General features: G+C 32.4%; 1 non-coding gene across 50 annotated transcripts; it reads left to right on the top strand.

Annotated features, from left to right (window-relative positions):
• Positions 1 to 1,040: 1,040 nt before the first annotated feature.
• LOC127703205 (uncharacterized) lies at positions 1,041 to 19,773 on the top strand. 50 transcript variants are annotated; one of them, XR_007982766.1, is made up of 22 exons: positions 1,041 to 1,177; positions 3,055 to 3,268; positions 4,213 to 4,435; positions 5,651 to 5,858; positions 6,501 to 6,632; positions 7,052 to 7,246; positions 8,271 to 8,424; positions 9,250 to 9,380; positions 9,811 to 10,027; positions 10,279 to 10,414; positions 10,460 to 10,596; positions 10,644 to 10,737; positions 10,926 to 10,972; positions 11,161 to 11,254; positions 11,490 to 11,536; positions 11,631 to 11,677; positions 11,772 to 11,818; positions 12,749 to 13,229; positions 14,234 to 14,282; positions 14,929 to 15,149; positions 17,543 to 17,627; positions 18,693 to 19,773. It is a non-coding gene; the product is annotated as an uncharacterized LOC127703205 (transcript). The 50 variants fall into 50 exon arrangements; XR_007982785.1 differs by lacking the exon at positions 10,644 to 10,737 and having other exon boundaries at positions 10,460 to 10,549; XR_007982786.1 differs by lacking the exon at positions 10,926 to 10,972 and having other exon boundaries at positions 10,460 to 10,549; positions 10,691 to 10,737.
• Positions 19,774 to 20,021: the final 248 nt, after the last annotated feature.

Raw genomic sequence — 20,021 nt, 5'->3', positions numbered from 1 at the left:
GCTGTTCTTAAATAATGACTTTCAAACTCTGTTTTCATCTGACAATACAGCTCACCTACCTACAAATATTGATAACGTTAAAAGAAAGAGACGTATCTGAATTAAACGCGCCAATTACAAGAGATGAAGTTTTACAGGCCGTGATCAGTGCGAAAAACAGAAAAGCGACAGGGATCGATGACATTCCGGCCGAGGTATTGAAGAAAGAAGTATCTGTAGACTTACTATACGAAATATAAGTGGATGCTTTCACATGGGAAAAGTGCCATCCCAATGGACAATGGGTGTTATAAATTCGATATTGAAGCCGAACGGCGATTATAATCGGAAACCGTTAAATTATCGCGGAATAACATTAATTTCAGTACCATGCAAGATTTATTGCATTATATCAAATCTAAGACTCAGTCAATGGTTAGAAAATAATGACTGTTTATGTGATAAACAGAACGGGTTCCGGAAAGGAAGAAGCTGGGTCCAATGGTATTTTGAAAACGTATCTTTTTGTCAATCTGTATATAAGTACAGTTAAAGGTGGAAATAATGACAATTAAAACTTATTGAATTGAAGACATAAAATATTTGCCAACAAAACTTTCAAAAGTTCACAGATTCATCGATATCTATACTAAGATTATACATTCCAAATTTAAAGTATATCATAAAATTCACATCGCAGATTAGCTTGATAAACAAAGTCTCTATGTTTTAAATGAACGATTTTTAAATAATAATTTTGGCACAAAAACAGCTTTTTAACGAGTGCTTTTGTTTTTATAATCCTAACATAATCATAGAGGTTCACCATGTTATGAGGAAAGGGTTGTTAATATTTGCAGCATAAATTTTAACATGTAATGTTCGTGCAAGTATTCATAATATTCACATTGTTATATATAAGTTTCAAGATTAAACCCTTTGATAAATTTTACCCTGGTATGGGTGGAGATCGTTGATCGTTGTCGCACTATGACATTTAATGAATTCACATTTTCACAATGAACGTATTATTTTTCTGTAAAATAGCAAAATAAATATTTTTTCTTTATAGTTTAAAAAAATATTGGATAGGCTGAGAGAAAATGCGTCATACTTTGTGAAAATCTAAAAGTGTTGTTGAATTTTCGATGCAAAGTTAAATGAAAAATGTCAGAACCATTGTGAATGATATTTATAGGTATGTAAATCGTTTTATTTTTTTATACATTTCTTTAGCTTGTGTACATTCTTCTTTGAACATTAATGCAACATAATCGGAATAGAAAAATGTATAATGCTTGTTTTATAACTTGCCAGTTCGGAGATAATTTTACAGATTATTTCATTTTCGGAATGCAGAACTTTATATGCTTATGCCAGAGACATATAATACAAGTTGCAAATTATTAGCATTGGTTTTGTGTATCTTTTGAATATACTTACATGCTTCAGCTGTGGAAATTATGGGCATAAACAATACATAAAATCGTTAGGCGGAGCGTCTTCTTCACCACAATGGCAGATTTCTTGTCACAATCTCATCATCAACCCATCACCCCAATCGGTTTTCGGTTGCCGAGACATTTAATTGGCATTAACTTAGATTCTACTAGAGTTAAGAATCTCTTGTATCATATGTCTCTGCTTATGCACAGCATTAGATATTAATCTTCAGATATTTGTTACAATTTTATTTGAAAAAATCAGGTTATTTTTCTTCAAATGATCAGCCGACTTTTGTACTTGTTTTGTTTTATTAAGACATTTATATTAAAAAGTATATAAATAAGTAATAAATACCCTATACATCAAATAGATACATAGTCGTGAATTAATTTGGTGCTTTGCTCTGAAGAACTTGCACAAGTTCAATTAAAGAAAAGAACATATTTAAACTTTAAGGCAATGAATTAAGTCGTTTGTTGCTGTTTATCATATTTGCTTTTTGTATAGTGTTTTGAACATAAGTCAGACCGTAATTTTTCTTCTTTGAATTGTTTCACATTTGTCATTTCGGGACCTTTTATAGCTTGCTATGCGGTATGTGTTTTGCTCATTGTTGAAGGCCTACGATAACATATAGTTGCTAACTTGGTCTCTGGTGGGGAGTTGTCTCATTGGCAGTTATACCACATCTTCTTATTTTTGTATATAAAATATAAACCCCTCATCATGAAGGTTAACAGTTTAAAGTTAACAAAAACAAAAACGAAGAAACAAAAACGAAAACAAATCTTGAAACAAATAACCTTCCAAGACCTCGAAGTTTATTCATCTGACTGATGGTTTGTTTGTGCTTTACGTCATTTCGTCGGGATATATTATTATTATTCTGCCTACCATTCCGGAGCACCTGAGATCAACCCCTGGGGGATTCGTGTTGCTCAGTCTATAGTTTTCTATGTTATGTTTGTAGACTGCTGTTTGCATTTTGTCGTTTTTCTTTTTTTTTTCAATGGCGTTGTCAGTTTGTCTTCGACTTATGACTTTGAATATCCCTTTGGTATCTTCCGTCTCTCTTTTATCTGAATAGTTTAATGAAACTAAATAAATCGAAGCATGATACAAGTGACGTAAACTATCATGTATCACTGGATCTTATTATTAACAAACGATCAGTGATTTATAAACTTCATTATAGTCCAGAAACAGTCACAATCTACGACGAGGCTATCGACTTTTACCTGGCACATTATCATATGACAGGTTTTATTAGGGTTTTTTTTTCAGTCATGGCTAAAAGGGGGATGAACTCGGGTTGTTCCTTTTATAAACAAAACAAATCTACGATTAAACAATACCAGACAATTGATACCTAAAAAAGTACAAACTTTGTTGGTTACTTGTGAAGCTGGGACTGCCGATTCTTCTAACAGATTTGAGGTCCCTCCCAGTATTTTGAGAGTTTCGTTTCGATCTTTGGTTGTCTGTGAATTATTTGTGGGCTATCGTTTGTCTTTTTTGTAAACCAATGGATTACCATATCGTTGATATCTTCCCATTATTATTTATTTTATTTAATTTTTTTTTATTTTTTGCATTCATTTAACAACTTTTCTTTTTAACATGTTTAAGATCAAAATGGATCAGATTAAGAATGTGTTCAATCCAACTAATCAAACACATCCCAGAACCAAAGTGACAGAGGAATTTCTACTGAAAGCAGAAAAGTGTTTGCAGAAGACGATGGGATGCGGAGAACGTTTTCAAAATGGACTGGTGTCAATAAATCAACTGTTACTTGACATGAAGGAAGAACCGGATATGGACAGAACTAATAACAATAATGGTAAATCTCAACGTTTGAATTATATAATTATATAATGAGGTGAAGTAGCTTACATGCCATACGTTATTAGTTTCCCTTGACTTATGAGTTTTGAATGTCCCCTTGGTATCTTCCGCCTCTTCTTCACATGTACGCCTATATTAAACATACCAGGCGTGTAATTATATAGGCGGGCGTTTCATATACAAAAGACTCATCCGTGACGCTCGAAAAAATAGTTAAAAGGCTTAATTAAGTACGAATTGGGAGATCATGAGGATCCAGGATCACTAAGTTATTACTGGTCTAGTTTACAGGCTTTAAAAGAATATTTGTTCATTAAATAATTACTGATCATATCTGGTTTTTCATTGTTTCATATTCTTTTATATATGTAGCAAAACAGTGGGAAAAGGAGGGTATTACCAAAAGTTATTTGATTTATTTTGACATTTTGTATTAGTTATTTATCTTAATCGTAGGCTCGACAATTTTAAAAATAAACCTTTAAAAACATTTGAACGGTTTTATCTTTCATGAGTTTTACATCAGTATCTGCGACCTATTGTTCTCTGTTATCAAAAATTGTTCACCAAATTTCCATCCAAGCATAAAATAGAGAATGGAAATGGGGAACGTGTCAAAGAGACAACAACCCGACCAAAGAGGCCGAGGCCACCAATGAGTCTTCAACACAGCGAGAAAATCCCGCACCCGAAGGCGGGCTTCAGCTGGCCCTTAAACAATTCAGTGAAAATGGACGTCACACTAAATGTTTGGTTTTGTTTGCCGATTCTGATCATACGTTAAAAAACTACGAACTTTTGCAACAATAATTAAGCCTTTCGTTTTATCAATTGTATCGTGACCTTTTCTTATTAGTGTATAATTTTATGTCTTTTTTTGTGATTGCTTTAGAAAATGTTCAATAGTTCATTTCACAGTAGTCTCACATTACCTTACAGATATCCAAACAAATGATGCAATAGATATCAACCATCTGATAAATAAAACAGAAAATTTACTTTTACGAATTAGAGAGCAAATTGATTGCACTTGTACAAACATGAACCAGTTGAAAAACGAATTGATCATGGACCAAGTCTCTACAGTAAACAACACTGCTGATGAACATTTACCAAAGAAAAAAGACAAGGTGGAAGATAAATGGAAGGATTCTCCTTTAGTGTACATACTTTCTTTTATATTTTTTATATTTGAATATTGATCGCGGGACTAGATTATAGGTAGTTGGGGACAGGAAATTTTCAACCCTTCCCTTTTCCTTGAATATTTAAGAGTTCCCTGTCTTCGGTTCTTTAGACTGTTTTTTAACTGAATGTGTGATCTTGGTTTTAGGATATATGTAATTTTATCTATATCGAAAAATCAAAATAAACTTTTCTAATATTACTGTTAATATCACAAAATAAAACGAAATGAAGTTCATCTTCAATTTTTTTAGCAGTTTTTCTTCTCTTGGTATTTTCAGATATCTCCCCTTTTTCTATTAATAAATTGTGGTCACTTATTCTAAATTTTGTATTATCTATTTAATCAGAAGAAAACCGGTGTTCATGTGACCAGATGTAATCAAAAATATAAGTTATAGATAAAGACATACATACTCGTACAATAGTGTCGAAGCGTAGGTCTGTTGGATTTCATGACACAGATTAAAGATATGTTGATCATCGTTATACCGGTACATGATAATGTTTTCGTTTTACCGATACATGATAATGTTTTCGTTATACCGGTACATGATAATGTTTTCGTTTTACCGATACATGATAATGTTTTCGTTATACCGGTACATGATAATGTTTTCGTTTTACCGGTACATGATAATGTTTTCGCTATACCGGTACTTGATAATGTTTTCGTTATACCGGTACATGATAATGTTTTCATTTTACCGGTACATGATAATGTTTTCGTTTTACCGGTACATGATAATGTTTTCGTTAAACCGGTACATGATAATGTTTTCGTTTTACCGGTACATGATAATGTTTTCGTTATACCGGTACATGATAATGTTTTCGTTTTACCGGTTCATAAGAACGTTTTTTGTGGACATAATTAGTCAAGAAAATGGTTATTTCTGTTGGCTCACTTGTTCCTCTTTTACTTTTGATGACAGAACATGCTGAATACATGGCAACCCACATTCCGACTACGGATAAATTTAAAGGTTGTATGCAAACGGACCCAAAATCATGTCGATTTTTTTTCTGACAAGACAATAATATATCAGCGATGTTTAAATTTATTTTTACAAAATTGAAACAAACTTTTAATCGTTGCTAATGCCCCTTTTATAAAGATTTGTGGTTTTTTAATGTAATAAGTATATGTACGTATGATTTTATAATGTATATTGATGAAAATATTTGACAGCTTTATGAATCCTAGAAAAAATCGGTTTCACCACAAAGTATGCTGTGTTTTACTGACAAAACCAAATAGAGTTAACAAAGATGAACTAAGCGCACACGCATCAGATGCAGACGAGGACCTTGCTAAATGCTTGGAGTCCAATGATGAACAGATAATTTCCTCTCTCGTTACACTGGAATCAAAAGATGACTTCATAATCCACACCCAGGTATTTTAGGATTTTAATGTTGTTTATGTCGAAACGTAGTATATAGTTTTAGTTCAATTTGAGGTCTTAAATAGAACGTTGTTACCTCCAAAAAGTAAAATCACAAAATTACTGAACTCCGAGGAAAATTCAAAAAGGAAAGTCCCTTTTCAAAACAAACATTGAATATCAACAAATACATTACAACCGATTTGGGGGCGGATCATGGCACAATTCAAGAAAACGGAATATATACCATAAACGTTTTTGAACGATTTATGCTAAAATAATATATTTTCCAATCGGAAGGAGGCGTACGCCCTCTACGCCCCGCCCCTGAATCCACAACTTTCGATTCAACATCACACAAATATCAGCTGTTTTAGAAAATTGAAGGATCATCAGAAGACCAATAAATATTGACGATGTAAACCATTATTGAGACATTTCATTACAATGTGGCATACACTGTACTTTCTATCAATTATCACTGGAAACCTTACTGCTACTGTTATCCTGTTAAGTCACGAATATAATTAATCTTGTTTCAAATAATTAAGGCCTCCTTTTAGAAAGACAAAGTAGGGATAAGTGCAAATTGAGAGAAATTACTTTGTATTAACTTGTAAAAATATGTATTTCTCGAACTTATTTGAATTTCAGTTTCCAATTCATCTATATTTACCAGTTGTGAATCATAAACCAGAACTGATTCCTCAGTTGAAATATCTGACAAACGGAAACATTTGGCGTCGTGAAGATGTTGTACAGAATATAAACATTCCAATAGAGCGGGTAAATATCTTTTTTCTGACAGTTTTCATTTTGATTTAAAACAGAAAGTAAAATAACAAAAATACCGAAATTCAATGAAAAATTCAAAACGGAAAGTCCCTTAATAAATAGCAAAATATAAAGCTCAAACACATCAAGCACATCAAACACATCAAACCAATGGAAAACAATTGTCATATAAAACATTGCAATGAAACTAAATTTTCTAGAATGTGTTTGTTGTTTGTTTATGTTGACCACTAGATATATTTTGGGGTTTTTGTGTGTTCTTTGGATTTCTATGTTATTGTCCCATATTTCAACATATTCATGTCTTAGTTGTTATGGTATTAGTGATCTCAGATACTCTCCGTGCCTATAAATATATCAATATTCTAAAATCATCAATAAAGGTAGTCTCTTGAATAACTATTTGGCAGGAAATTTCATTTCTCGGCGCGGAAATACAAATTCAACAATTACAAACCCTCCAGTGTGTAGCAGTAGCAGTCCCGCCATTTGAAGAGTTCAACATTGGCAAACATGGATCGTCAGTTACACTCCATAATGACAGGAACATAAAGCTTAACTTTCCAGCTGGTGCTTTTACTAATGAAGCTCACATTTCTACAAAGGTAAACAATAAAGTGAAAAGTCTTGACAGAAATAAATTTGTAAGCCGTAATGCTAGATTGTTTATATGATACAAAAAAAGGAGTTGAGATAAAGAAAACATGAAACTACTGTAAATCATTTATTTTCAGCTTGTAGATTTTGTGTTGTTTTATTAACAACCAGGAAATCTCAGACACGATTACTCATCTATAATATTTATAACCATGTTTAACGCAGTCTTTTTGTTCAAAAATATATATCAAATAGCGTCTAGATAAGATACGTTGAAGAATTATTCTTTTTCAGCTAAGAAATATTTGTTTTCAAGAAGTTTTTATGAAATCGTGATATTATCATGATGCTATAACTGTAAGTAAAATGAAAAGAGTAACATTTTTCCATTTATGCGTATTTTAAAGGGTTACTCATTAGCAAACAAACAATGACAGGTAGTTCACAATCCAAGACGTCAAAGCTGTTACGCCAATAAAAGGACCCTCTTATGCGTTTTTGTGGAGAAAAAAAACGTAATGTTTGGTAAATTTTGAACTAGTTTTTGACCCAAAAATATAGAGGACATGCAAAGTACCAAGTAAATTATTTTAAAAAAAGTAAGTTATTTACCATGATGTTTGTCTATATGAACATCTCTCATGTAAAATGTTATAGGTACTTGTATGTACTCAATGCTTTCAGCTCATCAACAAATGTGAAAATACTAATCATTGAAATTTCTTGGAACAATTTAAATTTAAAACTTATATTTTATTTCATTTTCATATTCAGTTCATGTAAATTTTGTATGAATATAAACCTTTCTCTCCATCGTACTGGATTCTAAACATGTTCAAAATGTAATAGTTGGCATAAACACGTGTTGAACATTTGATGAGAAAATCGGTCTTGAAAGAAAATTCAATCGCCGTGTATTTTTTTAAAACTCATATTCAGAAACTTATGGTATGCACATCAGATTAGGTCATTTATGTATATTCTAACTTTTACATATGCTGCAGTTTAAATGATAAGTCGTTTTTATTATAGACCAGAGCCTTAACAAAGACGTGTTTAAGAGATGCATCAGAAAGGTATTTGGACCTAGAACATATCACACAAACAACTTCTATTATCAACATAACCTGTAGTCAGCCACCACAGTCAGCATTCGAAATAAACTTTTACGATTTTAAAATTGATGGTAGGTATATTTTCCATATGTAACAAATATATCGAAAACAATATTAGATGTCGATATCAGAGGTCAGAGACGGACATGCAATAGCTTGAACAAATTAAATTAGACGAAAAGACAAACTCAGTTTATAGCACACCTTTCAAAAACCAAAGAATAGGTAACACGAACGTCATCAAAAACGGGGCGAACTCAGGTGCTCTTGAAGAGTAAGCAGTTCCCAAAGACCAAGTTTGAAAATACCAGACATACAAAAATAAATTTGAACCAACATCGATAAGTTAAGCCTAACCGCGAAACAGAATTGTTTATGTAGGACCCGGAGGTGTGATGGGGACGCTGAAAGTGTGATGGTCACGCTTAAGTGCAATGGTCTACGCCGAAGTGCAATGGTCATTTCGCTGTGCATTGGTCTATATGACGCATGATAGCTAGTCAAAATCTGCAGATGTGCAATGATTATGAGAGAAGTAGATTTTTTTAATAGTTAGTGTATAAATTGCATTCGTTATTGTCTATATACATATATACATGATATATGTTTATGTAGACCATTGCACTTCACTGTTATCAACAACCCACTTCAGCGTAGCTATCAACATGATAGCGTCACAATGCCACAATCGCACTTCGGCGTGATCAAAAACGCACATCAGCGTCAAACCATCGCGGTTTGGTCCTACATATTTATAATTATATACAACCGAAAGATAATAAATTCAGTGATAATAGATTTATTAATATATAAATGTTATAAATTCAGCCTATATTTAATGAGGTTTGTCATTAGTAGAGATGGACTATATGTAATAAATCCGTCATATCTTTCAGATGAGAATATATCTGATAAACAAGAGGTCTTACAAAGATGTAAACGATGGTTAATAAACAACGTTAACATCCGTCTAATTGAATCACGGCTGACTGAAATCTTTCCAGCAACAATCACGGCGAGAATTCAGGTACGTCATAAACGTCATAAAAAATATCTTTGGTGAGTGCATTGCTGCTAAACACATTGTATCAAGCGGAAGTTGCCCGGTTTTATAAAATATTTCATCATAGGACATTTTTAACCAAGAATTTATTTCCATTAGAGGATAATCACTCAAACTTGTCGTTTTGATCCATCTCTAGGCATCTTTGATTCGGTAATTTCTTCAGAGATTCTTGTTAAATAAAACATTAAAAGCTCTTATCCTATAACAAATAAAGCTTCCCTGTTTATGAATCTTTGTCAAAAATTAATATACCATAGATTCATATTCTTATTCTTATTTCAGAAGAAATGTGTCCATGCAAGAATGAATGTTTATGGTCAAGTCCAGACAAAAGCCTACATTTCATTTCTATAATCTAGACTAAAATATGTACTAGTATTTTTTTTTTTAGAAAGAGATTCTCAGTGGCGAGAAAATCCAAATGCTAATTACAGAACTTCATTATTGTTCAGACAATAGCATGGATAAATTTATTAAGATACTCGACGAAACTGGTCAGCAAGAGGTAGTGGACAGACTAAGAAGTGTCCGAGAACAAGTTATTCTTACAAGAAACCAAGACGATATATCTTTAGCTGAGATGGAAATGAGCAGTGATTTTGATCCTGGTAAGAAAGGCGTGTGATTCTTTATGATGATAGGGGGGAACAAAATGATAAACAAAGGAATTGAACAAATTCAAAATATCACCAACAAAAAAAAGGCTATTATGGAAGTAAAAAGGGGTATTACCAAGAAAACAAGGTAATAGAAAACAATAGACACAAACGAATTAGAAAGAAAAACAAAACAAAAAAGACAAAAACATTGATCAAATTTCAATTATATTATTATTCATGGCATATTTCTTTGCTTTTAGATTTTGAGGTAGAAGTAAAGACCGTGCAAATTATGGCTAAATTAGGAGAACAACCATGGAAAGTGGCTCTGAGCAACTCTAGTAACATATACAATGTACATACTGTTAAACTAGAGGGTGCCAATTCATCATACAGGTATAACAAAGACGTCAATCTAGAGGGTGGCAATTCATCATACAGGTATAACAAAGACGTCAAACTAGAGGGTGGCAATTCATCATACAGGTATAACAAAGACGTCAAACTAGAGGGTGGCAATTCATCATACAGGTATAACAATGACATGTCAAACTAGATGGTGGTATTTCATCATACAGGTATAACAATGACATGTCAAACTAGAGGGTGGTAATTCAATATACAGGTATAACAATGACATGTCAAACTAGATGGTGGTATTTCATCATACAGGTATAACAATGACATGTCAAACTAGATGGTGGCAATTCATCATACAGGTATAACAATGACATGTCAAACTAGATGGTGGTATTTCATCATACAGGTATAACAATGACATGTCAAACTAGAGGGTGGTATTTCATCATACAGGTATAACAATGACATGTCAAACTAGAGGGTGGTAATTCAATATACAGGTATAACAATGACATGTCAAACTAGATGGTGGTATTTCATCATACAGGTATAACAATGACATGTCAAACTAGATGGTGGCAATTCATCATACAGGTATAACAATGACATGTCAAACTAGAGGGTGGCAATTCATCATACAGGTATAACAATGACATGTCAAACTAGAGGGTGGTAATTCATCATACAGGTATAACAATGACATGTCAAACTAGATGGTGGTAATTCAATATACAGGTATAACAATGACATGTCAAACTAGATGGTGGTATTTCATCATACAGGTATAACAATGACATGTCAAACTAGATGGTGGCAATTCATCATACAGGTATAACAATGACATGTCAAACTAGATGGTGGTAATTCATCATACAGGTATAACAATGACATGTCAAACTAGAGGGTGGCAATTCATCATACAGGTATAACAATGACATGTCAAACTAGAGGGTGGTAATTCATCATACAGGTATAACAATGACATGTCAAACTAGATGGTGGTAATTCAATATACAGGTATAACAATGACATGTCAAACTAGATGGTGGTATTTCATCATACAGGTATAACAATGACATGTCAAACTAGATGGTGGCAATTCATCATACAGGTATAACAATGACATGTCAAACTAGATGGTGGTAATTCATCATACAGGTATAACAATGACATGTCAAACTAGATGGTGGTAATTCAATATACAGGTATAACAATGACATGTCAAACTAGATGGTGGTATTTCATCATACAGGTATAACAATGACATGTCAAACTAGATGGTGGCAATTCATCATACAGGTATAACAATGACATGTCAAACTAGATGGTGGTATTTCATCATACAGGTATAACAATGACATGTCAAACTAGATGGTGGTAATTCATCATACAGGTATAACAATGACATGTCAAACTAGATGGTGGCAATTCATCATACAGGTATAACAATGACATGTCAAACTAGATGGTGGTAATTCATCATACAGGTATAACAAGACATTTTTCATAAAACCATAAGCAAGCAACACTCAATCAACCAACATATCATAATTATTATACTAGGTTTTGTCACAATAGTGTTATTTTGGTAAGATGGTCTATGGCTGTGAAAACCAAAGGTAGGATAAAACACAACTGCAACCTTTCAAACGCTACAACATAAAAAAAATAGGATGGGTTATTTTAATAAATATTGAGATTTGGTGAGTGGTGCATAGCTTGCTACAGTCGTTTTTCCCAATCGGATGGGAAGAAATGAGTTATATTTTGATGAAATAAGGCAGGATATATAGTAATTTTGCAACTCCCTCTTTTCAATTATTTTGCATTTATCCTAATTTAATCCGCTTTCCGTCACTGATAAATAAATGGGTCGACACAAATTCAAATCTGTAAATTCAGCTTCGTTTTACTGCATTGATTTAACAATGTATGCCTCTGATTTTAATTTGTGAACCATTCTTCATAAACCCTTCAATGTAAAAGCACATATTTCAAATATGACATGGTATTTTCTATTTTTATATATTTTTTTCGTTTCAATTTCCTTTTTTAGTAAATGGTTATTAGTCGAATAGATAGGTGGAACAAAAATGTCAGATTGTTATCATCTTTTTATCGTGTTTAAATAATTTTTGCTGAATTGGGAAGGTAATAAACAGCTATTAAACAGTCTGTAAATATACTAAACAGATCCTGATTGAACACAGTCGAAGTGTCATAACAGTACTGAATTTTCCAGTTAATATGTACATGATGTTTGAGACTGAACATAATATCCCATAAGTATTTTATTCTTCTAATTTTCAGATTTATAATATAAAACTGGCCGTTTAAGTTTAAAATGTATATACCATTGTTTTATTTAAGTGTTGTTGGAATTGTTGTACCAGCCAAAATGACTGAAAGCGATATGTGCAGAGCTGCAACAGTTTTGGAGGACGTTATCTGCTTAACAAATGTAAACCTTGTTGTGAGGCAACATAAAGATAATTCAGATGAAATCATCATTTACTGTACAAAGTCAGACAAATTGCAAGAAACGCTACAAGAACTAGCAAAAGATAGCTTTACTAATGGACCGACCAAAGTTCCAGAATTTGGATTGGCCGATAGTGAAAAAATCGAAATTACATTAGATAGTTTCGGCTTGGAAGGCTATGAAAACCGACCTTTAGTAATGCCATTCTACTCCGGCTTGGGTACAGTGAGATATCGTGGTCGTCTATGTGTCCTACATCCTGAACGACTATCAAGTGGTAGTCATTACAGTGGACAATTGAAATACAAAATCATTTCTGAGAAAATATCAATGAAGAGATCGGGAAAATTAGGAATTTATTTACCAAAGGTATGAATATGATTTTTGAAGAAAGAAATTTCTGTGGTTTTTTGTATTATGATTGTCAAGAACCTTAATACTATTCCTTTATCTACAATATCATAATCACAACATAATTTAGAAAGCGAGTACAGAGAAGAATCTATACCATATGGTAAGTAAGAATGATGATGACGATTGGTGCCTTGTAAACGTTCAGCATTAGTAGCAATTAATCTATATATGTATTTCAATTATTTTATCCTTCTAAAAAAGGGACGAAAGATACCAGAGGGACAGCCAAACTCACAGATCGAAAACAAACTGACAACTCCCTGGCCAAAAATAAAAAGACAAACAGACAAGTAATAGTACAGATGACACAACATAGAAAACTAAAGACTAAGCAACACGAACCCCACCAAAAACTGGGGGTGATCTCAGGTGCTTCGGAAGGGAAAACAGATCCTGCTCCACATGTTGCACCCGTCGTGTTGCTTATGTTATCAAAAATCCGGTAAATAGTCTAATTCGGTAGGTCACATTCGTGAAAAGGGAAGGGTATTGCAGTTACGACATAAGGAACATATCCGATATCATCTGTGAAACGGTTATTCCATAACGGTCAACCAACACCGTGATGGCGTCCGTAAAATTTACGAAGGGATGATTTCAACTTCACCATTTCGAACTCTTGGTTTAATAGCTTCCTTGTGAGCAGCAACCCTCTATCAAAATATCATGATTGGAAATACAAGCCCAGTAATATCGTATCAATTGGGAGATATATACTCCGTATGCAGGCGCTGCTGGAATGTTGCTACATAGAAATGGAAAGTTCACAATTAGGTAGCTGAAATCATCTCTTTTGTCGTAGAGTTTTGTTTTCAACCGACCCTGATTGTCAATTTCTAGATGTAAGTCAAGATATGAGGCAGACTTAACTGTAGTCTAAACGTCACGACTTATTGTAATGCATTAAAGCACTTCATCGTCTTTGTACGTTTTGTCATTGGAGATTATCTCTTTTTTAGCCAACAGATGAACAAATAGGATACTTTAGTTACACCTTTGACTTTGCAGGTAATTTTAACATAATCATCACTTATATTATAAGCTTGAACCATAGAATATTGTCAAAGATAATATCACACTATCATCTGACTGTCTTCTGGATAATAACAAAAAAAAAAGACTTTACCATGCAATCATTTTAACTTGATAAAACAAATTTCATCAAAAGAATAAGACATGCTATGTTCCAATAGAAGGTATCGAACCGAGAGTTCATTTCATGATTCTGTTATTTTTTAGAGAATGTAACACAGAATATTTCGGGTATATTCAATTCAACAATGTCATCCTTCTCTATTCTAATGCTATATAAGCAATAACTTGTGTCAAGAAAAAATCAATACACTAGAAAAGAACAAAGACCAGCATATTATCAAGAAGAAAAGAATGAATCAATACTAGACCAGAAGAAACGGAAAATTACAAGATATACCGCAATTAATTTCTGTGTCAAGTTGAGATCAAGAAAATTAAAAATAGACAAACCATAATACATGCTAAACAGCAAATAGCACTTCTCATTTGATAACTGGTATTAGGGAGAGTCAATAGCACTTCTTATTTGGTAACTGGTATTAGGGGGAGTCAAAATATATCATTATAACTTCTGGCGTATCGACTCAGTCATAAATGTTTTGAATTAATGTTTGTTTAGGTAAAGCGTTAGCGAAATATTTAGCCTGGCAGCTGACACCGGATAATGAAATTTCTACCCGTTGGATCAAATTTGCAAATATTTTGGTGGCAGACCCAAACATCTACAAACATATCATCAATAGCATAAGTAAAGATTTGTGTAAGGCAGGTCAACGGCAGACATGTGAGGCATTTCTCTTGTACTGGGCTGATCATTATGTTAAGCATGATGAAAACAAGGTTTGTTTGTTTGGTTTTTTGTTTTATCATTTCCGTATTAACATACAGTTTTTAATTTTGTTTTATCATTTTCATATTTGCATACTGTATTTCATTTGGTTTCAATTTTTTTTCTCCGTTCCTGATAGCTGAATTGTGCAGGGTCTTTATACGCCATGTGGTCTAGATAGGCAATAGTGGAAGGGTAAACTGATCATTCGTGTTATTGCTATTGCTTTGGTATGTTTTATTTTGTATGTATGTTTTTTTTGTTTTTTTTGTTTTTTGTTTTTAGCTTACCTGGCTTAAAGGGCCAAATAAACTCACCATAGATACCAGCATTAGTATTTTGTGCACCAGACGCACGTAACGTCTACAAAAGATTCATCAGTGATGCTCGAATCAAAAAGGTTAAAAAGTCGAAATAAAGTACAAAGTTGAAAAGCATTGAACATGAAGCTTTTCTCATCACTTGGCGTCTGTCGTCCGTCGTCAGTCGTTTTACAAAATTCTTTTTTGAAACTGCTGGACAATTAGAAACAATCATTCATGGGGTATTTAGTTTAAAATATGTCTTAACTAAAACATGGCCGCAAACGCTAGACATTTGATAAAGGAGCAAAAATGCAAGTAATGGCCAATATTTGGAAAATCGTTCTAGCCAGAGGAAAACTCACAGGCCAAAAATTCAAACATGTTCTACTGTCTATTTTTATCATAATTGTCAGACGAGTTATTAGATTTATATCATGGTGTTAGCTGAACATTTTATCGTGTAAAGTTGACATGTGTTACAGAGGAAATAATCATTTTTCCAAATAATACCATTTTATTGGTTTTTCGGAGCTTTTTGAAAAGCATATTGTAGATAGACAGAAACTTTAATTGGAAAAATTATCATCAAAACATGATCTATAAAATAAGTCAAACAGTCTAAATTTTCAGTCGACTCTCTGTAGGTTGCATTTCTGTAAATATAGACAATGCAATTTCCCATAGGAACTCCCTTTACGGCTAAAAATGTGCCACTTTTATTATGAAGTTTTGTGAAAAATTATATCCTAGAATGGAAAGTTGATATGCACTACTGTTTTATTCAAAGGTCAAAACAAAGGGCTGTGCGGCATATTTTCAACATTTATATGCCCCGAACTTCTAAGAGTTTAAACTTCTAATTAAGTTCTGTACTACCCCTATTTTCACTTTAGGTGACCCTCAAAATTCAAAATTCTCTGCAACCATGTGTAAATATACTGGTAACATTACCAAAGAGGGACGAAAGATACCAGAGGGACAGTCAAACTCACAGATCGAAAACAAACTGACAACGCCATGGCCAAAAATCAAAAGACAAACAGACAAATAATAGTACAGATGACACAACATAGAAAACTAAAGACTAAGCAACACGAACCCCACCAAAACAAGTTATGTCTCAATGAGATGAAACATAGAGATCATATCTGGGAACCAGTACGTAAACAAACAAAATATCTATGAATATTATATATCTCCCCATAAGAGGCGTGGTTTGTGAAACAGCTGTATTTACAAAGTGCAACCTGTAGAAGGTATCAAATGATCATGTTTACAATTGTATTTCCCTATTATCTTCAAAACTATAAAATAGAGAGGAACTTAGAATACCAAAAATGATCAGCAGTCGACTCTTATAGGAGTTATCGGCCTGAAAAGATTTTATAACTTTTTTAATCGGGCATAAAATATAAAAGATAGTAAGAAACTGTAAAAAGCAAATATTATCGAGGGCAATAATGCAGAAATTGTCGGTCCAAATCCTATAGTAGTCCTTTAATGACGATGTTTTACCCATTCTATGAGTTTTGAAGAAAAAACTATAGTAAATAAAGATAATATGGAAGGAGAAAGGGTTCTCAACAAAAAATCGATTTTAGTCATAAATTATATTTTAGACTATAATGTTGGATCCAGGTTAGCGACACAAGCTCTTTCTTCTTTTTACCTTTTTGTTTTGTTCTATGTTGTTCTCGATTATGGTTTTCTTCGCTGTTTTCAACATTAATACTTTTATTAAAAGTATTAAATATTACTAATTTTTTTTTCCATTTTGAATATAACTCTTTTTGTTTTTTGTCGATTTGCATTTTTTTGTCGTAGCTTCTATTGTGATATTCCCGACCTGTACTTACCATGAGCACATGTGGAGCAGGATCTGTTTATTGCTTTCAGTTGGTCTTACGACAAAATAATTGTCAAAGTTAAAATATGAAAAGATATACAACAGTTCTCTTAAGACTGCATATAAAATAAAAGATTTAATAATGTAAGCACACCAAAAATCGATAGTGAACGTATGTGCTTCAAAAAGTGTATTTATATAAACCAATGAGTGAATTATTGATATGATTTTATTTCAATGGTTTTTCCTATAGCTAGAGAGAATGATTGATATTTTTGGACATGAATCGCAAAGAAAATCAGACGCATTACAGTTCCTTAAGCCATTTTGTTTATCAGGTATATTAGATATCGTTTTACCAATAAAGTCATATTGTTTATAAGGTATATTAGATATTGTGTTATACTGAATACTTTCGAAGGACGAACAAAATCCTTTGTGTTTATACTGGATACCTAACCTTCACAAAATTCGATAAAAGATATATAGCCGGGTCGTCAAGATGTTCGACCAATTATTTTCTTTTCTTAAATTATTACCATTTATTCTATAGTAAAAGATGGTCTTTAGATATATTGTAAATAGATATATTAAACGTACGGTGTCAATCAGATGTGAATTCTAATATTTCTAAAAATCTTCTTCTTAATCCATTGTGCATGTTCACAGTATGACAACTTCATTAACAGGAGTGCTCCTTACACAAAACTACATGTATATAAGTATTACGGTCAGAATCACCAATTGCTCATGCGATGTCCTCAGTTTTACATGATTAACCTTTGTATATTCTAAATGGATTATTACATTAGAGTATCGTTTAGCTACCATTGCCTCTAGTATATAGAACAGCTGCATGCATCATACTATTCAAATTTCTTTTAACTCCTCCCACTATTATACAAATAACTGTCTTCGTGAGATATATTTCATGTAAATAATTTGAGCATCTTTCACTGTAGCATTTTAACTTTTTTGTTTAAGATGAAAAATTTACGAGATTCGGATTAAAACAAATTTATGTGGGTACAAAAAGTTTTGGCGGTGAACATAGTTGTGTGAGACATGACTAGTGCATTGACAGGATAAATTTCTTTGTTTAACGAGACCACAAAAACTCATAATGCCTAACGGTAATTAAATAAAAGATAAAAGTACTTTTTTAGAATATTCAACGAAGAGCCTATAAGGTTTATTTTATATGTGTATGCATATAACTCAGCAAGATAAATCTAGTATATTTACTTTGCAAAACCATATATTTCCATATTTATATTTTTTCTCTAACTTCTGTTAAATTACAAACATCTCTTTCCCATTCTGTTAAAAATACAATCGAAAAATTAACTTATTATAGAGATTAGATATGGTATGGATCTGTATTTTTATTTCTTTTATTGTAGGTACTTTATCCAATGACAATCTTAAGAAAATGGCCTATTGTTTAGCTGATGACTGGGAGGTCATGGCAGAGAAACTTAAGGTAGATAAATCCATAATTTGTGAAATAAAAGATACCCAGAAGAATCCAGTTAGACAGTGCTTGAAAATGTTGGATACTTGGAGATTGTCTGATGTTGCTATCATCAAAGGAACAGATGTGGTCAAACATCTATACAAATGTGCAACAGCTGCTGGATGTGGCTCCAAACTTCTCAACTTATCAGTTAAGCATTGAAAAAAGTGTCTGCAGAACCTACTGGATGTCGCTCAACAATTCTCAACTTGACTGTTTAACAATACGAATTGTCTCAGTATTGTTGAATTTTCACATTTTAATATTCTTTATGAGTTATATCTATTTACAACTTGTACTTGTGAATAGAATGGTGTCATGCCGGCTTAATTACATCTAGGCAACAGTAGTTATTTTTCTGAACAATGCATATTTAGTTACCATTTTCAATTCATAAACTGCAAGTGAAAACGGAAATAATTCTGCCAACAAAAGGTCTTTTGATCATTTTTCATTTTTGCCATGGCATTGTAAGTTTTTTTTTGTTTGAATATATCTGGTATCTTTCGCTTCTCTTTTACAAAAAAAAAATAAAACACATTTAGGCCAGACTTTTTTTTTTAATCTGTTTAACGAGAAATTTGTAAAAAATTAGGGTCGAGGGGACGAAATAAAAAAAAAAAAGTAAAAGTGCAAAGTTGGTCCAGTTGACACTAAAAATAAAAATAAAACCATTATAAGTGACCTTATTTTTTTTTTTTTTTTTTTTACATTTATCAAAATACAAGAACAATGAAATGAAAACAGACCAGTATATTAACCCTTCTATTAATATGAACATAACAAATATCTTTTGATTCTGTATGTCCTCTAATTTAGATCCATTAATATGCACCAGGCAAATATATCAACCTCCCTGCATATACACTATATATATATGTATATTACCAGTCATGAACCTCTTAGTGTATGTTACATGTTTATACTATATATACAATTCAAAATTCAATTAAAAAACTACTCTGTTATCATGTTCATGAAATTAATTATTTTTCATTAAAAAGATATATTCATTTAACTGTTAAGCTTGGAAATAATATAATTATTTTATATTAGTGTAATAGATATGGTTGAGCAACATTAACTTATAAATTGAAACAATGCATTAAAAAGGAAATATAAACATTAATCAAAAACATCTAACCAAAAGTACGTTAATGCGTGTGGAATGCGTAATTTTTCCTTTTGGGACCAAGTTTTGTCTGTCAGCAGTGCC

Source organism: Mytilus californianus, unplaced genomic scaffold, assembly GCF_021869535.1.
Source record: "Mytilus californianus isolate M0D057914Y unplaced genomic scaffold, xbMytCali1.0.p SCAF_5, whole genome shotgun sequence".
NCBI lineage: Eukaryota > Metazoa > Mollusca > Bivalvia > Mytilida > Mytilidae > Mytilus > Mytilus californianus.
Note: the sequence above shows the minus strand (reverse complement) of the source record. Positions and strands in the feature narration are given on the sequence as shown.